Below are 7,581 nucleotides of genomic sequence, written 5' to 3'. Positions count from 1 at the left end.
TTTTTTTTTTTTTTTTTTTAGTAGAGACAGGGTTTCACCGTGTTAGCCAGGATGGTCTCGATCTGCTAACCTCATGATCCCCACTTCCCCCCTCTTTTTTTTTTTTGAGACGGAGTCTCGCTCTATCGCCCAGGCTGGAGTGCAGTGGCGCGATCTTGGCTCACCGCAAGCTCCGCCTCCCGGATTTACGCCATTCTCCTGCCTCAGCCTCCTGGGTAGCTGGGACTATAGGTGCCCGCCACCACGCCCGGCTAATTTTTTTGTGTTTTTAGTAGAGACGGGGTTTCACTGTGTTAGCCAGGGTGGTCTTGATGTCCTGACCTCATGATCCGCCCGCCTCAGCCTCCCAAAGTGTTGGGATTACAGGCATGAGCCACCGCGCCCAGCCAAGAATTTAATTTTTAAAAAGGAGGTGAGCGAGGGGTGCCTGCCGTGTTGGACGACCGCTTCTCTCTCCTCTCCCACCCCCGCCATCTCCACTGGTGCCACAAGGGAGATGGCAGAGGCAGGGAGGTTGAGTGTGATTCCACACCCCTGCCTCATGTACTGCCCATGGGGGTAAACGAGAGATGAGAGGCCCACAGGGCAAAAGAAGACCAGTTTCATTTTCCATGAATGTGGGCCCCTTTTCTGTCGTGCCTCAGGCCTGGTCCACCACATTGATCCTGGCATCTGTTTCTCTTTGTATATTTAAAAATACTATTTATTGAAGTATAAATAAGTGATATTGTTATTTTATATTTAATATTAAATACTGTGGTATCCAAATTATTTAAAAATGAAATAAACAACAACTTATAATTTCATATGGTTATAGGAAAAATTTAAAAATATATAGCCTTTGCTTTGCAGAGAAATGCTGTGTGATTCAAGCTGTATTAGCACTGGTTAGGTACTACCTATAGTGCGAGCAAGGGGAGAAGAAAAGTTAATGGTGAAATATGGCTTTGAATAAGGAAGGGATACTTTGTTTTTTCTTGTTTCTTTCTTTTTTCTTTTTTTTTTGAGATGAAGTATTGCTCTGTGGCCCAGGCTGGAGTGCAGTGGCACTGCAATAGTTCTCTGCAGCCTTGATATCTGGGGCTCAAGGGATCCTCGTCCCTCAGTCTCCTGAGTAGCTGGGACTACAAGCATGTGCCACCATGCCTGGCCAATTTTTTTTTTTTTTAAATTTGTAGAGACGAGGTCTCCCTGTGTTACCTAGGCTGGTCTCTAATGCCTGCATAGAAGCCATCCTGCTTTGGCCTCCCAAAGTGCTGGGATTACAGGCGTGAGCCACCACCCAGGCTGATTTAAAGGATAGTTTCTGCAAAAATTAAAAATTTGGTATATATTTTAAAAGGAACCAGAGTATATATTTGAAATTAATTAAAGCCATGTCTGTCAGGGTTAAATTCAGTCACTAAGAGTTCAAATTGTGAATTATTATTTCAGTAGAATGCCTTCTAATATTTATTATGCCTGTTAATGTTAGTTGATATTGATTAGTAAAAGGAAAACGTACTGTTGTTCTATAATTACACTTTTGACAACAATCATGTGGGTTTTTTCCTACACCAGTTAATCACCCAATTCTCTGTGGACACCAAGTGGGTGTCCTACAATTCAGTTCTGATATTACCTAGACTTAGTGCAGATTCCATAGATACTGGGTCCCATGAGAGTGCCTCCATTTCAGTGGCCAGTTGCGAGTCCCAGATTGTCGTCTGTACTTTTGACCAACTGGTTATGAATTAGGGATTCCACACAACCTTTTCCTTAGATTAGGTAATTTGCTACAGTAGCTCACAGAACTCCAGAACACTATTTTTTATTATGTATTGTGAAGGATACAGCTCAGGAACAGCTGGATGGAAGAGACACATAGGACAAGTTATGGGGAGGTAGGTAGAGCTTCCATGCCATCTCCAGGTGCTCCACCCACACAGCATCTCATTGTGTTCACTGACCAGGAACCTCTCAGAACTTCATTGTTAAGATTTTTTGTGGAGATTTCCCATTATGTAGGCACAATTTATTAAATGTTTGGTCATTGGTGATTGAATTCAACCTCCAGCCCTTCACCCCTCCACAGAGGTACTAGGGTAGGGCTTAAAGTTCCAAATCTCTGATCATATGATTGGTTCCTCTGGTGACCAGCATCTATCCTCCAAGATTTACCTTATTAGTGTAAACTCAAGTGTGGTTGAAAGGGGCTTATGATCACTAGGGGAATTCAAAGAGTTTTACAAGCTCTGTGCCAGGAATCTGAGAATAAGACCACTATTATAACAAAAAATGCTCTTACCACCCCATCACTCAGGACGTCAAAGGGTTTTTAGAAGTTCTGTGCCAGAAACTGGGGGCGGAGATCAAATACACACACAAAGACACACACACACGCACACACAAAATATATGTCACAACTGTAAAACAGAATTGTATTTTCCTTCAGTAACACAAGTCATACATAGAATGCACAGTTGATTTGACTAGTCAAAATCACTAGGAATGATCTTTAGTAAGGGAGTTATTGCTGTCAAAGGACTCTGTTAGTTTTTTCTAATTCTTTTTATACCTGTTAGAAAGTTTTAAAAGCACCAGCCTCACTTCTACCCCACTCAATTTTAAATCTTTTAGAAAGCCCTCTAAGAATTGTGAAGCTGTGTTTTCATGGAGAGTTTAAATGACTTGTTCAAAGGTCAATGATTTGCAGTAACTTATAGTGGTTAGAAGAAAATGGAGTTGTGTTGACTTTTAATCTATGGTTCTTTTTTTTTCTGAATAGATTTTTTTAGTTTTGTTGAAATCGTACATGAATAAGAAATTGAAAATACAATCATATCAAAGAACAAATTTTCATGGCTTTTGATGTTTAAGCCAAACAAATTTTGTAGGGCAGATTTCAAAATGGCGTGAAGTTACAACAATTTAAAAACACAGTTAACCTACTTCTAAAAATGCAAAACACAATCATAGGTTATTTTCGGTACAAGAAAACTTAAATGTGTTTGCTTTAATTTCTTAAAACTGCTAAGACATAGCACTAGCTTGTATTTTTATTTACAGCATACTCCATACTTCTACGTAATTTATCCTAGATCCAAAAAAATGAAACTCTTCAAAAGCAAAGGTTCTGCAAAATCATGACTTAACAGTGTGCTCAGTTTGTTTTGAAGCTAAAATGAAGCCTGAAGTGATAAAAACATTATAACTCCCAGAATAAGAGAACTCTGTAAGCCTAATAATGTCCAAGAGCATTTATGAAAAGAGGAAAAATAAACGTACTTGAGTATATACACAATAGTGATGTATTCAGCCCAATACAAATGGCAGCAAATTGCTACTTAAAGATGAAATAGTTAAGCAAAAATTTTTTTGAAGAATGTAGATCTAGAGCCAGTCGTATCTTGCCATTATCATTTTCAAGCACTTACTTGTCTACTTCCACTGTTACCTATGAGTATCCTGATAAAATTCCTGGTTGTCATTATTGTAACCATAGTTACCAGAATAGTCACCACCTTGCTGAAGTGGCTGCTGAGCGATGGGTTGAGAGACCCAGTTCTGCTGGTTGGTCTGACGATGCTTGGAATCAGGTTGGTTGTAAGCATCTGCCTTCTCTTGCCTCCTACATTGCCTCCTGATTGCCCCAAGATCCACGGGAACCGCAGCCACGGCCTCTCTGCTGTTGTGCAGGACCCCCTCTGCCACCCCTAGAGCCTCTTGGTGGTCCCAAAGGTGCCCCCCTTTGTTAATAGCCAGCTCTACCTCTTGGAGGTGGTGCTCCCCTCCCCCTTGGTGGTGGTGGAGCACCCTGCCCTCCCCTTCCTCCTCTTTCTGTTACTGCATAGCCATCATCATAGCTGTAGTAGGGAGTTTTCATAACCTCCATGATAGTTGTGATAATAATAACCATAGTAATCTTCGTGCCATAGTGATCTGGAGGGTAGCCATATCCACCTCTCCCCCAACCTCTAATCGGAGGCAGCATGCGAGGAGGAGGATGTAGTGATAATCTTCATATGCAGTGCTTCTGGAGGCCTGTCTAGCAGCTTGGTGCTCTTTCCTTTTCTTGTCTGGTGGCTTGGCTAAGACTATTTCAAGTTCTTCCCCTTCTATTTCTTTGCCATTCATTTCATCCATAGCCTTAACGACTGCTCCTCTGTCTTCAGAATGAACAAATGCATAATCTTTCAACTTATTTACTCTTTGAAGTTCTCCAAATTCAGAAAATGACTTTTCCAATATTTCGTCTGTGCCCAAATTTCTCACAAACAATACTTTTACCTTAGCTATAACTTCTGGATCTGGTTCTTCACAGGGTCAGTCCATTCAGCTGTAACTGCATTTCCCCATACTTTTACTTTTCCACTCATCAGCCGGCATCTGGCTTGTGATCCTCATATTCCAGGAAGCAGAACTCCCATTTCTTCTTTTTGTCATCAGGTTGATGATAGAGAATAACGTCCACCGAACCCTCTGTGACTTTACTGAATTCTTCCAGAATATTTTCTTTAGTGTTATTCTTCAGAATGGATCCAACAAAAAGTCTGTTGTTTGCCACAGAAATGCGCACTCCATGTTGTTTACCAAAGGGCGAATTTCATAGCTGTCACAGTTTCACAGCTTCCTGTGCAGCTTCCTTTCCACAGAAAGTGATAAATGCATACCCTCTATTCTGACCAGACAGTGGATCTATCATAAGACATAGATCCCAAATGGGACTGGCCTTCTCAAAAAGGGGCACCAACTCATCCTCATATAAATCTCTTGGTATTTTACCTATAAATACCTTTGTTCCAATTCCAGGTTGCATGCCAGAGTACACACTGTTTGATGGAGGCCCACCATACTTCCTGTGTCCTGTGGTTACATTCAGAGTATAACCAGTTCTCTCAAGCAAGGCCTTGATCTTTGCTTCATCAGGTCCCTTTGTGGACTCTTGCACCTAGCTCCCCTGTTTCTCTCTCTGCCTATAGGTCTTCATAACTCCACATAAAAATGCACTTTTGTTCTAAACATGTGATAAGTCACTTTCCTTGAACTGCTGTAGTACAGACAGAGCTCCTTCATTAAATTCCCTGAGAGCATCAATTGCTCTTTCATCAAGATCGATACAAGCTATCAATCCAGGGCAGAGCTGGGGCAGATGTCTAGGCCCGTGAGAATCAGCACAAGGCACTTTGAAAATTACTAGAAATCACATGTGCATGCTACCCTCCAAGTCTATGATTCTTACGTTTACATGGCAAAGAAGCTGAAGGGGAAACAGGTACACATGTGCAGAATGGGAGACCAAACATGAGAGGCAGCCTTCTAATCTATTCCTGCAAGAATCAACCCAGCCTCACGAAAGCTGCATTAATACATTCATGAGGATAGTCCCGTAACCCAAATGCCTCTTAAAGGCCCCATCAGCTCTCAATACTATCACATTGGCAAATTTCAACGTGAGTTTTGGCAGGAACACACCACACTTAAACCATAGAATAGGATTACTCGTCTCTTTGAAGAGAGCTAGACTACTTTCTTCTGTGGCCCTCAAAGGAATAAAACTCTCAGTCAAATCATTGGAATGACTTTTCTATGTCTTTGTAAAAGTTTTCTAGCATTGAGAGTTACCTGGTACCTCTGTCCTTTTTGTTTACTTTCCTTTTGGAATCTTGCGCTCAAGTTGAACCTTTCAGAGTCTATTTATGTGAAGAGTTAAGAGAGGACAGGTCTTTTCAGGAACATCAGTTTAGAATGTGAGGGTAGGTTGGGTGAGACTGAAGAGTGTGGTAAGATGAGACTAGCTAAGAAGAGGCCAGTTTATGAAGAATTTATAAGGAGTTTTAGACTTCATTCTTGGGCGTTGAGCCAGGCAGCCAGTAGGATTAATTTTTTTTTTAACTTTTCGTTTTTCAATAATTTCAAAGTTAAAGTTGCAAAAACACTACAAATAATAATGCTATACTACTCACTCATTCCAAAAATGTGAACATTTTACCCTATTAATGTTACCATGTCCTTCCCTCTACCCTCTTTTGCTGGCTCTCTTTCTCCTCTACTCTCTATAGAATCTTTCTGAACCATTGCAGGGTAAATTACAAATACAATGCCTCTTTAACCCAAGTACCGTAGTGTATAGTTTTAAAGGGAATTTCCTAAACAAAGTATAGTGATCAAAATCAATAAAATAATATTGTTACAGATTATTATCTAATCTACAGATCATATTCAGATTGCACCCGCTGATGTCATCTACACCAAAGGGGGAAACCTTTTACTCTTCCAGGTCCAGGATGCAATCCAATCACAAGTTGCATTTAGCTGTCATGTCTATTCAGTATTTCCCAGTTTGGAATATGTCCTCATTCATTGTTTTTTATGACCTTGACATCTCTTAAAGTCCTATTTCAGATTATCTGAGGTATTGCTTTCTGTCTTTCTTAGGTCTTAACAAACGAGTTTACAGCCACACTCTTGTTTTAATCTTCATACAGCTGTTTTCTAACAGTGGCCGAGATTTTCTCTGGGAGCCATTCTTTGATTTTAGCATTGTTTGCTATCTGGAGAGACTGGGAATTTTTAAAACCAGCAAGGCTTGGTTCTTTTCTGGTCAATAGTCTTTCCATTAGCTTATTTCTGTACTCCTGCTTTTTACTATAAACAGTAAGAAGGAGTTAGACTGCATCTCCCACAGAATACCTAGAAATCTCCATGTTAAATTATGCAACTCGTTAAATACATTTTCTATTTTTCATGTTACCACAGGCCATGTTGTGCCTAAACTTTCAGTTACTAATTATGAAGTATTCAGCTTCTTCCAATTTTCAGTTACCTTTTTCTCACTTTCATTTAAAGCCCTTAGTAGCAGCCTCCTAAGGATCATGAGGTTTCTAGTGACAGTGTCTTCATTGCTCATCAAGCTTTCGCTGATACTCTACTGCAAGTCCTGTCAGCTTCTGTCTACTACCTGATTCCAAGCAGCGCCTGCATTTTCAGGTTTTATTGTATGGGAACAGCCCTCTCCTGGTAACATATACCCAGGAGTAATCTGTAAATCTGTGTTGTTAGTTAACTATTGTAGCACAGTAATTTACCCTAAAATATACTGGCTTAAAACTGCAATAAACATTTATAGTCTCATAGCTTCTGTGGGTCAGGAATTTGGATTTGGATTTAGTGGGTGTTTCTGCCCCAGAGTCTGTTATCAGATTGCCTTCACATTGTTGGCTTGGATTATAGTCATTTAAAGGCCAGGCTAAAGTTGAAGGATACTCTCATTTTTTGTTTTTTTTTGTTTTGTTTTGTTTTTTTTTGAGACGGAGTCTAGCTCTGTCACCCAGGCTGGAATGCAGGGTTGCAATCTTGGCTCAGACTCACTACAGTCTCCACCTCCCAGGTTCAAGCAATTCTCCTGCCTCAGCCTCCTAAATAGCTGGGATTACAGGCTTTCACCACGACACCCAGCTAATTTTTGTATCTTTTAGTAGAGATGGGGTTTCGCCATGTTGGCCAGGCTGGTTTTGAACACCTGACCTCAGGTGATCTGCCTGTCTTGGCCTCCCAAAGTGTTGGGATTACAGGCGTGAGCCACTGTGCCCTGCCCTTTTT

The 7,581-nt window shown here is 40.8% G+C and overlaps 1 protein-coding gene and 1 pseudogene across 2 annotated transcripts in view; one reads left to right on the top strand and one right to left on the bottom strand.

Moving 5' to 3' along the window:
- The window catches only part of MLLT10 (myeloid/lymphoid or mixed-lineage leukemia (trithorax homolog, Drosophila); translocated to, 10), a 134,681-nt gene that overhangs the window by 8,791 nt on the left and 118,309 nt on the right, over positions 1-7,581 (top strand). The window lies entirely within an intron of this gene.
- LOC105547671 lies at positions 3,421-4,969 on the bottom strand (annotated as a pseudogene). The gene is made up of 2 exons (XR_001007252.1): positions 4,775-4,969; positions 3,421-4,608 (listed from the first exon to the last, which is right to left on the bottom strand). The product of XR_001007252.1 is annotated as a heterogeneous nuclear ribonucleoprotein R-like (transcript).

The sequence above is a fragment of the Mandrillus leucophaeus genome, unplaced genomic scaffold, assembly GCF_000951045.1.
Source record: "Mandrillus leucophaeus isolate KB7577 unplaced genomic scaffold, Mleu.le_1.0 Scaffold394, whole genome shotgun sequence".
Lineage (NCBI taxonomy): Eukaryota > Metazoa > Chordata > Mammalia > Primates > Cercopithecidae > Mandrillus > Mandrillus leucophaeus.
This window is presented reverse-complemented; position numbering and strand designations above follow the sequence as displayed.